This window comes from Phyllopteryx taeniolatus, unplaced genomic scaffold (assembly GCF_024500385.1).
Source record: "Phyllopteryx taeniolatus isolate TA_2022b unplaced genomic scaffold, UOR_Ptae_1.2 contig_56, whole genome shotgun sequence".
Lineage (NCBI taxonomy): Eukaryota > Metazoa > Chordata > Actinopteri > Syngnathiformes > Syngnathidae > Phyllopteryx > Phyllopteryx taeniolatus.
This window is the reverse complement of record NW_026903514.1, coordinates 20894-40940: the sequence shown is the minus strand read 5'-3', so window position 1 is coordinate 40940 and position 20047 is coordinate 20894. Positions and strand designations below refer to the sequence as shown.

Sequence of the window (20047 nt, the reverse complement as noted above, 5' to 3'; positions counted from 1 at the left end):
TCCCTGTTGACGTAATCATTCCTCTGTTATCCCAATATTGCGCAAACACATGAACTGTGGAATACGCATATTGGCTATCAGTATAGATTATCACATCTTTATTTATCATTAGTTTGCATGCCTCGGTTAATGCTACTAATTCAGCAGCTTGTTCAGCCAATTCCTGACAATCATGCTGCGTGCCTTCATCAGGTAAGGGTATTAGTGTGGCTGGATTTAAGGTTGTGCATCGCTCAACAGTCAAATGTGGTTGTGACAGCAAGATGGCCATGCAAGATAAATGTCTTGCAGGTGATAAAAACGTCATATTGGTTTGCAATAGGAGAGCAGACACTGTATGTGGGACTTTAAGAGTTAATGGATGAAATAACACAATCGTGGAACTGCTCTCTACTGCCATCGAAGCTGCCACAACTGCTCTGACACAATGCGGTAATGCACATGTCACGCTGTCCAATTTAGTCAAAAAATAAGCCCATGGTCTTAGCTTATCACCGTATTGTTGTGTAAGTATGGAGGTCATGTAATAGCTTTTACAATCTACCATTTGAATGAATGTTTTATCGTTAAATTTGGAAGGCCCAGCGCAGTACTGGACACCAAATGTTGTTTAATGTCACAGAAGGCCTTTTCTGACTCTGGACTCCATTAAACAGGTGATGTCATTTTAAGGTTGTCTTCATACATTAATTTTGACAATGGTGCAACAATTTCTGCATAGTTTGGAATCCATGCTCTACAATTATTAGTCAGACCTAAAAATGATTATTATATGTTTCTTCGTCTGTGGTTTAGGATTTTTTAAGACTATAGCTTTCCTGTCTTCTAATATAATCCTTCCTCCTACACTTAAATTATGGCCTAGATATTTGACTTGCCTTTTACACCATTGCAATTTATTTTTGTTAACTTTATGTCCCTCTTCTGCAAGATGATGCAGTAAGGCTAATGAATCTTTGCATGTCTCTCCATCTGGAGTTGCCAGGAGAACATCATCTACATATAGTAAAATTTTGCTCCCTCCTGGGGGAGTGAATTTAGACATGCGTGCTGTCATTACTTGTGAATAAATGGTTGGACTTTCACAGTAACCTTGCGGCAATCTAGTAAATGTATATTTTTTGCCCTCAAATGTAAATGCAAACCAAAATTGACTGTTCTTTTCTATTGGTACAGAAAAGAATGCATTACTTATGTCCACTACTGTAAACACAGTAGCGTCTGGTCTTAATGAATTTAACCTTGTGTGTGGATCTGGTACGCATGCTGCTCTCTGTATTCCTGCAGTATTTACTGCCTGCAAGTCTCCAACCCACTGAAGGTGGGGCCTTTTTTACGGGAAAAATGGGTGTGTTACATGGTGATTCTGGACACTCCACTATAACTCCTGCCTTAATTAGTGCTTCAATTACCGGTTTGATTCCTTCATGTGCATCTGGTTTTAATGGATATTGATGAATGCATAGTCTATATTCTGTTTTGGGTCTAGTTTGTACTGGTAAAATGATTCCTGCTGCGACTTTTGCTTCATTGTCTGAGTACAGATAATCTACAGTAATTTTATCAGGTGTCGCATGTCGTAACTTTTTTTATAACCTGGGTCTGGCCCTGGTGTGTTTTTGTACCACAGAGTTATATGCTGCTCATCACCTTTTTTATTGTCTTCTACTTCCGTTATAAGCTGCAAGACTGCAGGCAACAGGGCTTTTCTCATGTTTAACGGTGGTTCGTCTGAGATATCGATTGTGTAATAGAATGTGATTTCACTGCTTTCCAGTGTCACATAGAGGTCCTCTCTTTTTAATTCATGTTTTCGTTTCACTACAATATTTCCATTTGATGATGGAATGAGTACAAGTCCTAGTTGGAATAAGCCATCTCTTCCCAACAAATTCACAGGGCACTCCGGGACTTCGAAAATGGGCATTCTACTAGATCTCCCCTGTTGGTCTCTTCCTCTCCCACGGCCACTGCCGCGTCCTCTAAAATTTGCTCCCCCTCTGCCTTGATAGTATATTTCTGCTCCTTCGTTGAGGAAGACATCTATCTTCTTTTTTTTGTCCTAACACTCTTTCTGCGTGGAGGGCATGATTAACATATTCCTCCAGAGGGCCAGTTGCTAGGTTTATCCAATGTTTATCGACCCATCTGTTAATGTGTTCTTTCGAATTCGCATGAAAAGCATTTTTTAACTGTTGTTGATAAGGGCCCTGAGGATTGGCATCCTCATTCAAGCCGCTGTTTGCTTCATCCAAATTTGTTGAGTTTCTGTTCCATTTAAATGATTGGACTGTCTAAGATTTTCCATTTTCTCAACAAACTGGACAATGTCTACTTTGTCGGGTGTGATGCCGGCTACGGCCTTTTTCACATCCTCATTAGTCCAGGTCCTATAGACCAAAATAGTTTCTTTGTGGTCCTCTTGTACATTTGGATTTGCCTTTTTCTCTTTTAGACGCCATGTTTAGCCAGAAGAATAAGTATATCCCTCTTTTTCTATTTGTGATATATTATTTTTATGTCGACACTTTATTTCGTTTCAAAGTTGAACTAATTTTTGCGAATTTAGCTGGCCAGCAAAACCGTATTTGGTTATCCACGTGTTTAAATGTTTTATTTTGGAAGGGTTTTGGAGTTGAACATATTTCCAATCTTTACACGTTAGGCGTTCTTTTGGATCCGTTTTACTGTTATTTTTTCCCATTTTGTGAATTTGGAAGTCAGTTTATTTGCACCTAGAGTGACCTAAATACTGACTTTATTCAAAATGACAGGGTGACAATGAATGTCTGAGTTTTGGTAACCCTCAAGCTTCTACCCACACGGGGCGGAGGATTCTTGCATCTGCTTCCAAACCCAGTTGTCACTTACAATCCTGTCTATAGATTCATACTTTTACACATTCACACGATACTAGTAAAATTTTTACAAACACACGAAAACACGGAATTTAAGTACGTACAGGACTCTGCCGTCCTCGCGGAATTTGTCGGACTCCGCTGCGGTTTATTCTGCCGCAGACTTCTTCATCGCGCAATTCACTCACTCTTTAATTTTTTTAAATTTAACTCACCAAAGTCGTCTTCAATCCTGTGGATTGTCAACCTTCAGATCCCAGTTGAGGAGAACGAAGACCAGTCCCGTAAAGGGTCTTACTTGCCGTGGCCACGGTCTCTTAACTGGAAGTCAGCTCCACAACTGGAATCCTCGGGTGTGTTGACATCCGGCTCGAAGGACCAATTTAATGTTGGATTTATCTTACCCAACATTATAAAAAATAGACACAAAAGGAATGAAGACGCTGGTTTCTTTTTCTCATGAGGAGGGCGTATGGAAGATTGTTCAGATCACAGCCTCTCAACACGCTCTAAACAATCTCTCCCGTCGCTCCTGCATTTATTTGAAAATAGGAGGGTTTTTCCCAGACATAATGTTCTAAGCAATAAGACACAACACAAAACATTGGACCAACACCTATCACGTACCCGACCACATCCGATCACGTCCTTGGTCCAGGCGCCCTTCCATCGGATGATGCTGAGTCATCTTTTTGAAGGCGAGACATCTAAAATCGTCCATAATACTAATGCAAGCTAAGCAAATAAATGATAACTTCTACAATATATTTAACAATATAATATATAATATATTATATATATATATATATATATATATATATATATATATATATATATATATATATATATATATATATATAATATAATAATATAATAATGGTATGGTATAATATATAACGTTGTGGCCACAAGCTGAAGAGCTGTTTGCTCAACATTTTGATGAAAAAACATCAATGACTGCCTCGCTCAACTACTTCCTGTTTCTTTCTTTGCTAACTGACAGTAGGACTCTTGCGCCATCGTCGCAGAGGAGGCGAATTACACCCCTTCCACTAATTTGGTTACACAACGTTCAAATTTGTGATAAGTGTTAATAATCGATTAAAGACATGCCAGAAACGTCAAAAGACATTAATATTTGCCATTAAACATTTCAACTTATATCCAAAAACAGTAAGCATGCTCTGCACAAGAATTAATGCAAAAAAACGACAGAGTGAAAGTATAACCAACCACTCGTGAAATATTTAACTATTTTCAACCATTATTACTGAAAAAATATAAAAAAAGAAAAACATACATATTTGTAAACAAATGTAGTTTGTTTATAATACTTAAGTATAATAATCTTAAGGAAATGTATGGTCACGAGTCGGCCCCGTGTTTCACAATTAGCTTTACCTGTTGATGTGAAGTGACATCATATCCAATTTAGCATCCTTAAAATCTTCTGACGAGTCACTCGGAGGTTGACAACTTACAGGAGTCTTTCTTCCGTATTAAAATTTTCTTTCAGTCGTTGATGGCGAAAATGCAATTTTATCATCTAATTTGTTAAGCTCACCTAACTTGACCACTCGTTTTTCAAAGTGATGTTCAGGTCACCTGGGACATCTCAGTGTTCTTACGTAAAGGCTAAATAAGTGTTGCTATTGGACAATGACTTCATTATAAAACTCAAAAAATATGTATTTTTGGTTATTATTCATTGTTAATGAATTCATATTAAAATGTGCAAGTGGACATACTGTCAGAGAGCACTGAAAACTTTGGCAATTATTCAGAAATAAGTTACAAATTGCCCTGCGATTGGCTGGCAACCAGTTCAGGGTGTACCTCGCCTCCTGCCCGACGATAGCTGGGATAGGCTCCAGCATTCCCGCGCTACTTAAAGAGCTGATGTAATATTCTGTTGGCAGTAACAATGAAATTGCTCAAAAGGGAAAAGAAAGTGATCTGTTCTTATCAGTTTAATATCTGATACGTCTCCTATCTGGGGACCAGATATTAAATTGATTTTTGGGACTGGGAGATGGAAAATGGGCTTGCTCCAGTCCACTCCACGCATCGACCTGGTATCGCAGTACCTCCAGGAACGGTGCACCCCCACAAGATTGTCCAAATAATCATAAACTCAACCGAACACACCAATCAATCAGATGACATGAAATGTGTCACGTTCCCACAATGCCGTGCATCAAAACGGTTGTCAATCTTGATGAAGAACGGCAAAGCAGAGCATCTATACACGTTTACATTGTCTTTTTGCGTGACAGGATGAGAATATTGGAGTATATCAAATGTAGGTGGATTTTTTTTATTAGTGTTAAAAAAAAAGTCAAATTGTTTGAATTTAAGACCGTCTGTTAAAATGGCATGGTGGACAATGACATAGTCCGCTTCGCTGTGACCAAAGCAGTTCACTCTTGTTTCTTTTCAGATCGTATAAATCTTTCGCCTTTTACTAAAGATTTCTGTGGGGAGGAACAACAAGAGTCTATCTCAATTTTTTGATGCTCTGCGAAAGCGGAGCTTTCTCTTGTTGTGAAAAGTTAACTTTATTGTCTGAATACATCAACCTGTTTCACTCATGATTTTGTATTAAATACATTCATCTGATTACTGTAAAGTGTCTGAGTGGTTTTAGAAGTGCTGTGTAAAGCTTAATTGCAGTTGTGTTGTTATTAATTAAAAGGCTTTAATAATTGCATTAGAGACACCGGGGAATATGTCTGTATGCATGCGTACATTTATTATGAATTTACATTTATTTTAAATATGTGTGCTTGTTTTCATGTGCTTGACTGACCCAACATTAGCCGTTTAGCTTGGAGAAACGGATGCTCGTGAAAGCTGTCCCGTAAGGAAGAACGGTTATAATCACTCACGAGTACGTTCACTGCATAATATGTCGTTCCTTGCACTAGTACGAATCACTCATCGTTCTAGTTCGCAATGAAATTCCACCTGAGTCACTCGTGGCAGGACAGGACTCGTTAAACGAACGAATCACTTGTGGCTAACAGAACATTCAGTTCAGTAGTACATTCAGCTTGCATGTGGCTAATGTTGCAAAATCGCGACCCACTTTCATATAAATTGAAAATAATAAATTATTTTGTTTAAAAGTAGATTTTACGCCGATCTGATCGGTGTTATCGTTATCGGCCGATAATTAGCATTTTATGCTGGCCGGCTTTCATGTCATAAGTCGCCGATCCGATCAATGACGTCATCGATCGGATCCGCGTTTAACTCCGCGTCTTGGTCGCGTATGAATCCAAAAATGTGTAAATGTGTGTTGGTAAGTGTTGGATTTATCTTACCCAACATTATAAAAAATAGACACAAAAGGAATGAAGACACTGGTTTCTTTTTCTCATGAGGAGGGCGTATGGAAGATTGTTCAGATCACAGTCTCTCAACACGCTCAAACCAATCTCTCCCGTCGCTCCTGCATTTATTTGAAAATAGGAGGGTTTTTCCCAGACATAATGTTCTAAACAATAAGACACAACACAAAACATTGGACCAACACCTGTCACGTCCTCGACCACATCCGATCACGTCCTTGGTCCAGGCGCCCTTCCATCGGATGATGCTGAGTCATCTTTTTGAAGGCGAGACATCTAAAATCGTCCATAATACTAATGCAAGCTAAGCAAATAAATGATAACTTCTAAAATATATTTAACACCGACATAACGCCAGAAAAGACGACCTCATTCTCCAGCCTACACGCCAAAATTATGGTGGCACATATCGACATGATAATCACAGATGAGTCACATATGGACACGCCAAACAACAATTATGAAACGAATGTCAACTGTGTCGTTTTTCAACGTTTATATTGAAAGAATGTTGTCAGATGCTCGTGTTCCTTGGTCACGTGGTCCACGTCGTTCCATAAGAATGCGGACATTAACGCATATCCTTTAGCCGTGCATTAAGACCGAAGAAAATAATGAGTTATTTGGAATAAAAAGAGGTTGTTGGTATAATGTTGTGGCTACGAGCTGAATCGCTGTTTGCTCAACATTTTGAAATGAACACACATTTTGAAATCAATGGCTCTGCCTCGGTCCAATACTTCCAGTTTCCTGCTTTGGGAACCGACAGTAGGACTCAAGCGCCATCGTCGCAGAGGAGGCGAATTACACCCCTCCCACTAATTTAGTTTAACAATGTTGCTGTTCCTCATGTTGTAAGCCTTAATAATCGAATAAAAACATGCCAGAAACGTCAAAATCCTTGAATATTTTCCATTAAACATTTCAACGTATACCCCAAAACAGTAAGCATGCCCTGCCCAAGAATTAATGCAAAAAACGACAGAGTGAAAGCAAAACCAACCACTTGTGAAGTACTTAACTATAATCAGCCATTATTACTTGACAACACACAACAATAGAATAAAGAAAATCCATACTCGTAAACAAATTTTGTTTGGTTGTCATATATAGTATGTAGTATAGTATAATAGTCTTAATGAAATGTATGGTCACGAGTAGGCCCCGTGTTTCGCAATTAGCTTTACCTATTGATGTGAAGTGACGTATCCAATTTTGCTTCCTTAAAATCTTATGACTGGTCACTCGAAGGAGATTGACAACTTAGAGGAGTCTGTATTAACATTTTTTTTTCAGTCGTTGATGGCGAAAATGCAATTTTGTCATCGAATTTGTTCATTTTACCTAACTTGACCGCTTGTATTCCAAAGTGATGCTCAGGTCACCTGGGAGATCTCAGCTTTCTTACGTAAAGGCGAAATAAGTGTTGCTATTGGACATTGACTTCCTTATAAAACGCTAAAAAGATGTATTTTTTGTGATTATTCATTGTTAATGATTTCATATTAAAATGTGCAAGTGGACATAATGTCAGAGAGCACTGAAGACTTTACCAATTATTCAGAAATAAGTTACAAATTGCCCTGCGATTGGCTGGCAACCAGTTCAGGGTGTACCCCGCCTCCTGCCCGACGATAGCTGGGATAGGCTCCAGCATTCCCGCGCTACTTAAAGAGCTGATGTAATATTCTGTTGGCAGTAACAATGAAATTGCTGATAAGAATTGATCTGTTCTTATCAGTTTAATATACGATACGTCTCCTATCCGAGGACCATATATTAAATTGATTTTTGGAACTGGGAGATGGAATCGGGGCTTTCTCCGTCCACTCCACGCATCGACCTGGTATTGCAGTATCTCCAGGAACGGTGCACCCCCACAACTTGGTCAAAATAAATATCAATTGAGCTGTAAATCCAATGACTTGAACTATATTTCATGCACTGAACAGAAGGTAAACAAGTGACTCTCAACTCTGGGGTTTTTCTGTTATTCTCACTTTCAGTATTGTACAGAGGTGTATTAAGTTTGGACATTGAGCATAGGAGAAAAGTGGAATGTTGTACGGCTCTCCCCAGCCACTTCATTCAGCTCTTCCGGGGGGATCCCGAGGCGTTCCCAGGCCAGCCAAAAGACGTAGTGTCCTGGGTCGTCCCCGGGATCTTCTCCCGGTGGGACGTGCCCGGAACACCTCACCGGGGAGGCGTCCGGGAGGCATCCGTATCAGAATCCGTGGCCACCTCATCTGGCTCCTCTCAATGTGGAGGAGCAGCGGCTCTACTCTGAGATTGTCCCGGATGACCGAGCTTCTCGCCCTATCTCTAAGGGAGAGCCCGGACACCCTGCGGAGGAAAATCATTTCAGCCGCTTGTATCCGGGATCTTGTTCTTTTGGTCACGACCCACAGCTCTTGACCATAGGTGAGGGTAGGAACGTAAATCGACCGGTAAATCGAGAGCTTCGCCTTTCGGCTTAGCTTCTTCTTTACCACAATGGACCGATACAAAGTCCGCATCACTGTAGACGCAACACCGATCCGCCTGTCGATCTCCTGTTCCATTCTCCCCTCACTCGTGAACAAGACCTTGAAATTCGGTCCATAAAAGTTATGAGCAGAATCGGTGACAAATGGCAGACTTGGTGGAGTCCAACCCTCAGCGGAAACGAGTCCGACTTACTGCCGGATATGCGGATCAAACTCTGACTACGGTCGTACAGCGACCCGACAGCCCATATCAGGGGGTTCGGTACCCCATACTCACGAAGCACCCCCCACAGGACTCCCCGAGGGACACAGTCGAACGGCTTCTCCAAGTCCACAGAACACATGAAGACTTGTTGGGTGAACTCCCATGCACCCTCGAGGACCCTTCCGAGGGTGTAGAGGTGGTCCACTGTTCCACGGCCAGGACGAAAACCACACTGCTCCTCCTGAACCTGAGATTCGACTTCCCGACAGACCCTCCTCTCCAGCACCCCTGAATAGACCTTACCACGGAGGCTGAGGAGTGTGATCCCCCTCTAGTTGGAACACACCCTCGGGTCCCCCTTCTTAAAAAGGGGGACCATCACCCCAGTCTACCAATCCAGAGGCGCTGTACCCGATGTCCACGCGATCTTGCAGAGGTGTGTCAACCAGGGCAGCCCCACAACATCCAGAGCCTTTAGGAACTCCGGGCGAATCTCATCCAGGCCCGGGGCCTTACCACCGAGGAGGTTTTTAACCACCTCGGTGACCTACACCCCAGAGATAGGAGAGCCCGCCTCAGAGAACCAGACTCTGCTTCCTCATGGGAAGGCGTGTCGGTGGAATTGAGGAGGTCTTCGAAGTATTCTCCCAACCGACTCTCAACGTCCCGAGTCGAGGTCAGCAGCGCCACATCCCCACTAGACACAGTCTTGATGGTGCACAGCTTTCCCTGCCTGAGACGCCGGACCAGAATGTCCTCAAAGCCGTCCGGAAGTCTTTCTCCATGGCCTCACCGAACTCCTCCCATACTGGAGTTTTTGCTTCAGCGACCACCAAAGCTGCATTCCGCTTGGCCAGCCGGTACCCATCAGCTGCCTCAGGAGTCCCACAGGCCAAAAAGGCCCGATAGGACTCCTTCTTCAGCTTGACGGCATCCCTCACCAACGGGTTCGGGGATTGCGACGACAGGCACCGACCACCTTACGGCCACAGCTCCGGTCGACCGCCTCAGCAATGGAGGTGCGGAACATGGTCCGCTCGGCCTCGATGTCCCCCGCCTAGCCCGGAACATGAGCAAAGTTCTGTCGGAGGTGGGAATTGAAACTCCTTCTGACAGAGGTTTCTGCCAGACGTACCCAGCAGACTATCACAATACGTTTGGGCCTGCCACATCGGACCGACTTTCCACGTACCCTAGAGTCAGCTACTGTAGCCGGGGGTCGGATCGCCAAGGTCACTGCCTTCGGCCACCGCCCAGCTCGCACTGCACCCGACCCCTATAGCCCCTCCCACAGTAGGTGAGCCCATGGGAGGTAGAATGAATGCTTTTTGTCTAAAACGTCACCAAGTTTGTAATGCGCAATAGCTCTGAGTAGGTGGCAGTAGCAATTTGAGATGCGCAGCCAACTGTTGGAACCGGAAGTCTTTTTAGTGTCTGACATTCGACGAGACGAATGCATTATTTTTGTCAAGAACTACTTCTAATTATGTTTACTTTCGATGGTTTTTAATTAGTCCAATCATTTCTCTGAAACCCGAATGGGTGGACTCTAAATTTCCCGTAGACTTGAATGTGAGTGGGAATGGTTGTTTGTTTCTTTGAGCCCTGCGATTGGCTGGCGACCGGTTCAGGGTGTACCCCGCCTCCCGCCCGAAGATAGCTGGGATAGGCTCGAGCAGCCCCCGACCCTCGTGAGGAGAAGCGGTAAAGACAATGGATGGATGGAGGGAGGTTTATATGTTTCTGGGTGTTAATGACCTCACTTTCAACTTATTTTATCCTCTCTCGATGCCGCTGTGCATTATTGGTTTCCATTTACTGTCTCAATTTAAACTGAAATTCTCAAATAGGAAGCATATTTGTTCATGTCTTAGCACACAGTAGCGTTTCATCTAGCGTATGTTCCGGCTTGCCCGTTGTGTGTATGGTTGTTCATGATGACACCGTCGCTTGACTTAGCGTGCGGGTGAATGACTTGCGTGCTTGCGCCGAGTCCAATTCATACTTACCTGGCAGGGGAGACACCATGATCAAGAAGGTGGTTCACCGAGGGTGAGTCTAAGCCATTGAACGCCGATTGTGCTGACCCCTGCGAATTCCCCAAATGTGGGAATCTCGACTGCATAATTCCTGGTAGTGGGGGACTGCGTTCGTGCTCTCCCCTGATCGTTGGTTGAAAATAATGAGGATGTTGCTCAATGTAAAGGCTGTAGTGTGCATCATATGACGCTATGGTATTGCAGTATGATCTAATTTCTAGCATACATTGGTTTGCCCTGAGTAGTAGAACAAGTTAGTAATGACGAGATAAAGCTTCATAACATCGTAACGCTTCGGTCATTGGTTCGAGTCATGGTCCATGTCTTGATGCTTCATGTGCACACGAAACCACCTGCTGGCTATGTGTATAATCACAGGCAACTGTATCTTCGGCCACGTATTGTGTGATGCGTTGCAATATGGCGTTTGTTGTGGCTCTTGGAAATGACTTATGAATGGCAAAAAAATGTTTGATCAAATATTGTGTCGACATGAAATTATAAAATATTGTTTCAACTTACTCTGTCTGTGTAACTGGTAATGGTAGTAATCATATACAGGTAAATAAAAAAAAAATGGAAAACTCAATTGATTTCAGTACTCATACATAGAGATTCTTTAAACACTTGTGAAAATACTTTTCAGAGGGCAAATTCCTCCCTAAATTCTACATTAAAAAAAATTCAATTATTTTCTAGATTCTAGAGGTGGTGAATTTGGAGCTATCATTAGCTTTAAGCTACAATCCTCAAATTATTCATGGATAAAAAAATGAAATATTTCAGTGTGTGTGGTGCATCTCTATAATATGAGTTTCACTTTTTGAATTGAAATACTTCACTAAATTAAGCTTTTGATACTATTATAATTTATTGAGATGTACCACTATGACAGCTTGTGTTATGTGTTTGTCAACACACGTTTGGAGAATGGCAAACCATAAACCCAAATTTTCATGGAGCTGCTTGACAGGGTCTCTATTGCTGTGTCGAAGGGTCACCCATCGTTCCAAATTCTGAACCACTTCCTGAAGCAGGAAACAGGAAGTAGTTGAGCGAGGCAGGGCCATTGATGTTTTTTCATCAAAATGTTGAGCAAGCAGCTATTCAGCTTGTGGCCACAACATAATACCAGCAACCGATTGTTATTACAAATAACTCATTATTTCTTTTGTTGTTTAAGACTTAATACACGGCATATACATATATGCGTTAATCTCCGCATTCTATTGGATCGACGTGGACCACGTGACCAAGGAACACGGGCATCTGACAACATTATTTCGATATAAACGTTGAAAAACAACACAGTTGACATTCGTTTCATAATTGTTGTTTGGCGTGTCCATATGTGACTCATCTGTGATTATCATGTCGATATGTGCCACCATAACTTTGGCTTGTAGGCTGGAGAATGAGATCGTCTTTTCTGGCGTTATGTTGGCATCGCTTCTCGGCCTTTTGGCTAAGATCAAGTGTAGTATCTGTTCTTATCAGTTTAATATCTGGTATGTCCTCTATCTGGGGACCATATATTAAATTGATTTTTGGAACTGGGAGATGGAATTGGGGCTTGCTCTGTCCACTCCACACATGGATCTGGTATTGCAGTACCTCCAGGAGCGATGCACCCCCACTAAATGGTTGAAACAAGTGTGTATCTCTCAGTCATATGCTTTGAAATTATATAATGCACTCGATGGTAAGCAAGTTAGTAGTCTATACACTATGTTGTATTGTTATTTCCATTTTGGGTGCAGTACAGTGGCGTATTAGTTTCCCACGTGGAGCATAGTTGAAAAGTGACAAGAAATGTTGCTTCCTTCTTCTCAAGCCGCGAGTTTCCTCTGTAAACAACTACAGTGCAGCCCTGCCTGGCTGGTGGATGTCATGGCAAGCAAAATGACTTTGGTGGTACAGCAAACTCATCTGAAACGGCATTTACAAATTTAATATACTGTAAATGTTTTCAGAGGCTATTTTTAAACAAAATAATTTATTATTTTCAACTTATATGAAAGTGGGTCGTGACTTTACAACATTAGTAACATGCGGGTGACAGTTGACAACCACTGTTAAGACCACGCTAGCCTGCTTGAGTGTTTGCCAAGGTTGTCATGCGCAATAGGTCACAGTAGGTGGCAGTAGCGTTTTGATACGCACATCAAACTGTTGTACCCAAAAGTGTTATCAGTGTGTGACATTCGACTGGACGAATGCATTATTTTCTTCAAGTCCAATTATGTTTACAGTTTTTCGATTTTCTTTAATTAGTTAAATCATGGCAGCACGGTGGTGTGAATGTGAGCGCGAATGGTTGTTTGTTTGCATGTGCCCTGCGATTGGCTGGCAACCAGTTCAGGTTGTACCCCGAATGGGTGGTTCATATGTTTCTGGGTGTGAATGACCCAACTTTCAAGTTATTTTATCGTCTCTCGATGCCGCTGTGCATTATGGGTATCAATTTAATGTCTCAATTTAAACTGAAATTCTCAAATAAGAAGCATATTTCTTCATGTATTAGCACACAGTAGCGTTTCATCTAGCGTATGTTCCGTTGTGGGTGTGGTTGTTCACATGCTCATGATGACACCGTCGCTTGACATAGCGTGCGCGTGAATGACTTGTGTGCTCGCGCCTAGTCCAACTCATACTTACCTGGCAGGGGAGACACCATGATCAAGAAGGTGGTTCACCCAGGGTGAGGCTCAACCATTGCACTCTGGTTGTGCTGATCCCTGCGAATTCCCCAAATGTGGGAATCTCGACTGCATAATTTCTGGTAGTGGGGGACTGCGTTCGCGCTCTTCCCTGATTGTTGGTTAATGAAAATGAACACTCTGTATTCCATAGTGATGTAGTTGTGTGGTAATGTAGCATGGCTTCAATGTTTATAAGCTGTTTTGTTACTTTGTTATCAAATGCTTTTAGTCATGTAAAGCACATTTAGTTAGCTTGTGTATGAAATGCGCTATATCCTCCTGAGAATCAAGGAAAAAAAGTGTCTTTCAATTGATTTATATTGTGATTTCCTGACTCCTTGGAGCTAAAACAACAACTCACAATTTAGAGATTTAAAAAAAAACATTTTTTATTTTGATTTTATAGCATGTCTACTGTAGTTGACAGCAGAACGATTTTACCATAACACAACAAAATTATAACAAGCTGAAATGAAATCAAAAATATCAATCTTTTTTTAAAAAAACAGCACATTTGGCCTGTGTTTCTGTTCAACTGTGAAACAAAAAGGCTATTATATCATACAGACTTGAGCTTTAACATGTTTGTCCTCTCCAGTCAGGAGGCCTAAGGAGCACAGGTTTCAATGTGTTTGCTTCTCCTCAGCTTCCTCTTTTCTTCATGAATAAGTTCTTAGTTATGGTACTCCAGGAAGCAGTTTCTCTTCTTTGTAAGGCAGAGGAACATCTTGCAACTTATGCATCGCATGTATGTTTTGCCCTTGAAACCTTGGTTTCGGCACCTCTCTGCATGGTTGCAGTCTTCCATTTTTGGCAAGTGCCTGGCCCCATATTTTCTTAACGACGATTCTCGTTGTGGAATTCTCTTCTTCACTTACCTCATGCTCCTCTACCTTCTTGTCAGCATTGTCAGGATCTAGGTAGTTCAGCAGGCCATTTGCCTGATGCAGTTTCAAGTCCAGGAACTGTTCAGTTTTTTTCGGATCGGTTAAGCACTTTGATGTCAGACTTGTACTGGATCCAGGAATTTGTAATGGCAACATCAAAGAAATAAGTAATCACACGCATGGTCCATTTCTTGGTTCTACTTGCCATGCGATAAAAGCTCAGTATTCACCGAATGAGCACAGAGGTCCACACCACCCATGTTGTCATTGTACTCCTTGATGAATGCGGGTCTTCTCACTTGGACCTGGATCTGGTCTTTGTCTTTGTTCGACCATCTGACATCTTCAGGATTTTTCCCGTGTGCAGTAGAAGCCATCAAAACTGGCTTGTTGTCAAACCAATTTGTTATTGCCAACTCTGGACTTCTCCTGACTATCATCACTGACGATCCCGTCCCTTCTCTTTTCAATTTTTTGTCATCACTCAACCGACATGGCTTTGGGACACGTTTTTTTGTTATGGTCTCAATTGCCGGAAGGCCCTTGGTCAGCAATTCATCCATGTGGTTAATTTACGTGAAGTAGCGGTCGAAGTACAGCGGACTTCCTGTGGGAACAGTTTCAACCCTGCGTAGTACTGCCGCTGCCCCAATTCTCAACCTTTGACCAGCAAATGTATTCTTCCCTTGATATACGGTCCAACATCAGGAGAAGCAAGGACAAATACCTTTAAGCCTGTAGGGTATGGCTTACATGGAACAAATTGCCTGATGGGACAGCGGCCTGTAAAAGGGATCATTTGCTCATCGATGCAGACTTTTCCTGGTTTCAGGAAGCTAAGGCAGCCTCGCCTTACTCTGTCCAGAAGAGGCCTGACTCTCCAAATAATGTCTTTCCTCTGTTACATCCAGGTCATTGACAATCTTCAGTGAGTTTCTCAACCTGAAGAACCTGTTCCTTGTCATTTTTTGACTTATTATTACTTATCTTATTACTTACTATTACTTATCTTAAGTATCCATCTATCGAGTTATCATACGTGCTGGTCTTGGCCCACAGAGGATCTAGCTATCTATCTATCTCGCTATCTCGCTATCTATCTGTTTATAACCCCACAAAGAACTGTGTTTTGGGGCAGAAAATGGAATGTAAACAAAGAACTTGAAAGCTATTTAGCTATGAGCTAACACTATCAAATCATCCTCATGTCCATTACAGTAGACATTTATAAAAGGGCTCTAATTTTTACGAACAAAAAGTTCAACAGAACTCTGACTCCAAATTATGACTCATAACATGTTCATAAACAATAATATATGATTGCCTTTGTTGAAAAAAACATTATCTTTGTAATATTTAACTTTCCATTTCTCTTTTCCTGGCATTTGTGTTTTGCTGCATTCTCCATTTTGTCTCAGGAAGAAAGCACAGCCGCTTCGAAGCCACCCAAACACATGAGATCATTGGAAAGGCCAGGATGTCCTCGACTGCGCTGTGCGTCAAAACAGTTGACAATCTAGATAAAGAACAGGAAAACTAAGCGTTGATACAGGTTTAAATGGTCTTTTTGCGTTAAAAGATGAGACTTTTGGAGTATGTCAAATGTCGATGAAGAACTTTTATTTGGATTCAAAAGAAATAGTGGCACTTTTGAATTGAAGACCGTTTGTTAAAATGGCATGGCGGACAATGACATAGTCAGCTTCGCTCTTACCTGAGAAATTCACTCTTGTTTTTTTTGTCAGATTATATAAATTTTTGACTTTTATGAAAGATTTTAATATGGAGGAAAAACAAGAGTCTATCTCAATTTGTTGATGCTCTGCAGAAGTGGAGCTGATTTCGCACTGTAAAAAGTCTCAATGCTTTAATGGTGTTGTTATATGCAGACGGTGTTAAAAATAATAGTGTTAGGTAATCCCCTCCTTGAGCTGTCATTTTATTGTGATGGAGGGGTTTGTGTGTTCCAATGATTCTAGTAGCTAAGTTGTCTGGGGCTTTATGCCCCTAGCAGGGTCACCCATGACAAACAGGTCCTAGGTGAGGGACCAGACAAAGCACGGCTCAAAGACCCCTTATGATGATGACAAAAAATGGACTCAGGTTTCCCTTGCCATGCATCCATTTTCTGTACAGCTTATCCTCACAAGGGTCGCGGGCGTGCTGGAGCCCATCCCAGCTCAAATAATTCTCTAGCATTTTAGACAAAAGTTAAAACACCAATGACCTCTACTCTAGGGGGCATTCAAGGATTGGCCACTGACATAAGTTTAGGTCAAATCAACATTACACACCGACGACGTGTTTTTTCACCGACAAGATTGAAAAACTTTATTGGCCGTCAGATAGTTACAGTACTGCGCAACAAGACACGTCACAAGGCTAAAAATAAACTACCTTTTGGATTCATACGCGACGAAGACGCGGAGTTAAATGTCTTGTGCGGAGCCGATCGATGACGTCATTGATCGGATCGGCGACTTATGACATGAAAACCGGTCAGCATAAAATGCTAATTATCGGCCGATAACGATAACACCGATCAGATCGGCGTAAAATCTACTTTTAAACAAAATAATTTATTCTTTTCAATTTATAAGTGGGTCGCGACTTTGCAACATTAGCCACATGTAAGTTGAATGTACTACTGAACTGAATGTACTGTTAGCCACGAGTGATTCGTTCGTTGAACTAGTCCTGTCCTGCCACGAGTGACTCAGGCGGAATTTCACTGCGAACTAGTACGATGAGTGATTCGTTGGCGCAAGGAACGACATATTATGCAGTGAACATACATCCATCCATCCATCCATTTTCTGAGCCGCTGCTCCTCACTCGGGTCGCAGGCGTGCTGGAGCCTATCCCAGCTATCATCGGGCAGGAATTGGTTGCCAGCCAATCGCAGGGCACATACAAACAAACAACCATTTGCACTGACATTCACACCTACGGGCAATTTAGAGTCTCCAATTAATGCATGTTTTTGGGATGTGGGAGGAAACCGGAGTGCCACGCAGGCACGGGGAGAACATGCAAACTGTACACAGGCGGGGCCGGGGATTGAACTGATTGAACTCAGAACTGTGAGGCTGACGCTCTAACCAGTCGGCCGCCGTGCCGCTGAACGTACTCGTGAGTGATTGTAACCGTTCTTCCTTACGGGACAGCTTTCACATTTATGTATCCAGACAATAAATTTGATTTTTCACAGCAAGAGAAAGCTCCGCTTTCGCAGAGGATCAAAAACTTGAGATAGACTCTTGTTGCTCCTCCCCACAGAAATCTTTTGTAAAAGGTGAAAGATTTACACTATCTGGAAAGAAACAAGAGTGAACTGCTTTGGTCAGAACGAAGCGGACTATGTCATTGTCCGCTATGCCATTTTAACAGACGGTCTTAAATTCAAACAATTGGACTATTTTTTTAACACAAATAAAAAATCCACCTACATTTGACATACTCCAATATTCTCATCCTGTCAGGCAAAAAGACAATGTAAACGTTTATAGATGCTCTGTGTTGCCGTTCTTTATCAAGATTGTCAACTGTTTTAACGCACTGCATTGTGGAAACGTAACACATTTCATATCATCTGATTGATTGGTGTGTTCGGTTGAGTTTATGATTATTTGGACAATCTTGTAGGGGTGCACCGTTCCTGGAGGTACTGCGATACCAGGTCGATGCGTGGAGTGAACTGGAGCAAGCCGATATTCCATCTCCCAGTTCCAAAAATCAATTTAATATATGGTCCCCGAATAGGGGACGTATCAGATATTAAACTGATAAGAACAGATACAACACTTGATCTTAGCCAAAAGGCTGAGAAGCGATGCCAGAAAAGACGAAACAAGCCAAAGTTATGGTGGCACATATCAACATGATAATCACTGATGAGTCACATATGGACACGCCAAACAACAATTATGAAACGAATGTCAACTGTGTTGTTTTTCAACATTTATATCGAAATAATGTTGTCAGATGCTCGTGTTCCTTGGTCACGTGGTCCACGTCGTTCCAACAGAATGCGGGCATTAACGCATATCCTTTAGCCGTGTATTAAGTCTTAAACAACCAAAGAAATAATGAGTTATTTGGAATAAAAATAGGTTGCTGGTATAATGTTGTGGCCACAAGCTGAATAGCTGTTTGCTCAACATTTTGATGAAAAAACATCAATGGCCTTGCCTCGCTCAACTACTTCCTCTTTCCTGCTTTGGGAACTGACATTAGGACTCTAGTGCCATCGTCGCAGAGGAGGCGAATTACACCCCTTCCACTAATTTAGTTACACAACGTTGCTGTTCCTCATGTCGTAAGCGTTAATAATCGAATAAAAACGTCAAAATCCTTGAATATTTTCCATTAAACGTTTCAACGTATACCCCAAAACAGTAAGCATGCCCTGCCCAAGAATTAATGCAAAAAATGACAGAGTGAAAGCAAAACCAACCACTTGTGAAGTACGTAACAATAATCAGCCATTATTACTTGACAACACACAACAATAGAAAGAGCAAATCCATATCCGTAAACAAATTTAGTTTGGTTGTCATATATAGTATGTAGTATTGTATCATAGTCTTAAGGAAATGTATAGCCACGAGTAGGCCCCGTGTTTCACAATTAGCTTTACCTATTGATGTGAAGTGACATATCGACTTTTGCTTCCTTAAAATCTTATGACTGGTCACTCGAAGGAGATTGAAAATTTAGAGGAGTCTGAATTAGTCGTTGATGGCGAAAATGCAATTTTGTCATCTAATTTGTTCAGCTTACCTCACTTGACCGCTCGTATTCCAAAGTGATGCTCAGGTCACCTGGGACATCTCAGTGTTCTTACGTAAAGGCTAAATAAGTGTTGCTATTGGACAATGACTTCATTATAAAACACAGAAAATAAGTATTTTTGTGATTATTCATTGTTCATGAATTCATATTAAAATGTGCAAGTGGACATAATGTCAGAGAGCACTGAAGACTTTACAAATTATTCTGAAATAAGTTACAAATTGCCCTGCGATTGGCTGGCAACCAGTTCAGGGTGTACCCCGGCTCCTGCCCGACGATAGCTGGGATAGGCTCCAGCATTCCCGCGCTACTTAAAGAGCTGATGTAATATTGTGTTGGCAGTAACAATGAAATTGCTCAAAAGGGAAAAGAAAGTGATCTGTTCTTATCAGTTTAATATCTGATACGTCTCCTATCCTGGGACCATATATTAAATTGATTTTTGGAACTGGGAGATGGAATAGGGGCTTGCTCCGTCCACTCCACGCATCGACCTGGTATTGCAGTACCTCCAGGAACGGTGCACCCCCACAACTTGGTCAAAGTAATGAAATGCTTAACCGTGCACACCCAACAATCATATGACATGAAGTGTACAGAATGTAGTGTAAAACCAATGAATCTCATTTTGGGGGTTGGTCGCTCTCGGGATTCAATGGGTCGCAGACAATTTACGTGCATTGTTATTCTGATTTTCGGTACAGTACGCAGGCGTATTAAGTT

At 41.8% G+C, this 20047-nt stretch overlaps 7 non-coding genes and 2 pseudogenes across 7 annotated transcripts; 7 read left to right on the top strand and 2 right to left on the bottom strand.

Moving 5' to 3' along the window:
• The first annotated feature begins 4787 nt into the window (after window positions 1–4787).
• On the top strand, window positions 4788–4967 carry LOC133473846 (U2 spliceosomal RNA; annotated as a pseudogene).
• Window positions 4968–5278: 311 nt separating this feature from the next.
• LOC133473848 (U5 spliceosomal RNA) lies at window positions 5279–5392 on the top strand. The gene has a single exon (XR_009787262.1). It is a non-coding gene; the product is annotated as a U5 spliceosomal RNA (small nuclear RNA).
• A 2503-nt stretch (window positions 5393–7895) lies between these two features.
• On the top strand, window positions 7896–8091 carry LOC133473847 (U2 spliceosomal RNA). The gene has a single exon (XR_009787261.1). It is a non-coding gene; the product is annotated as a U2 spliceosomal RNA (small nuclear RNA).
• A 2812-nt stretch (window positions 8092–10903) lies between these two features.
• LOC133473850 (U1 spliceosomal RNA) lies at window positions 10904–11067 on the top strand. The gene has a single exon (XR_009787264.1). It is a non-coding gene; the product is annotated as a U1 spliceosomal RNA (small nuclear RNA).
• A 1319-nt stretch (window positions 11068–12386) lies between these two features.
• On the top strand, window positions 12387–12577 carry LOC133473853 (U2 spliceosomal RNA). Its single transcript, XR_009787266.1, has one exon. It is a non-coding gene; the product is annotated as a U2 spliceosomal RNA (small nuclear RNA).
• A 1014-nt stretch (window positions 12578–13591) lies between these two features.
• LOC133473843 (U1 spliceosomal RNA) lies at window positions 13592–13755 on the top strand. Its single transcript, XR_009787259.1, has one exon. It is a non-coding gene; the product is annotated as a U1 spliceosomal RNA (small nuclear RNA).
• Window positions 13756–17750: 3995 nt separating this feature from the next.
• On the bottom strand, window positions 17751–17863 carry LOC133473849 (U5 spliceosomal RNA). The gene has a single exon (XR_009787263.1). It is a non-coding gene; the product is annotated as a U5 spliceosomal RNA (small nuclear RNA).
• Window positions 17864–18172: 309 nt separating this feature from the next.
• On the bottom strand, window positions 18173–18364 carry LOC133473854 (U2 spliceosomal RNA). Its single transcript, XR_009787267.1, has one exon. It is a non-coding gene; the product is annotated as a U2 spliceosomal RNA (small nuclear RNA).
• A 1312-nt stretch (window positions 18365–19676) lies between these two features.
• LOC133473845 (U2 spliceosomal RNA) lies at window positions 19677–19855 on the top strand (annotated as a pseudogene).
• Window positions 19856–20047: the final 192 nt, after the last annotated feature.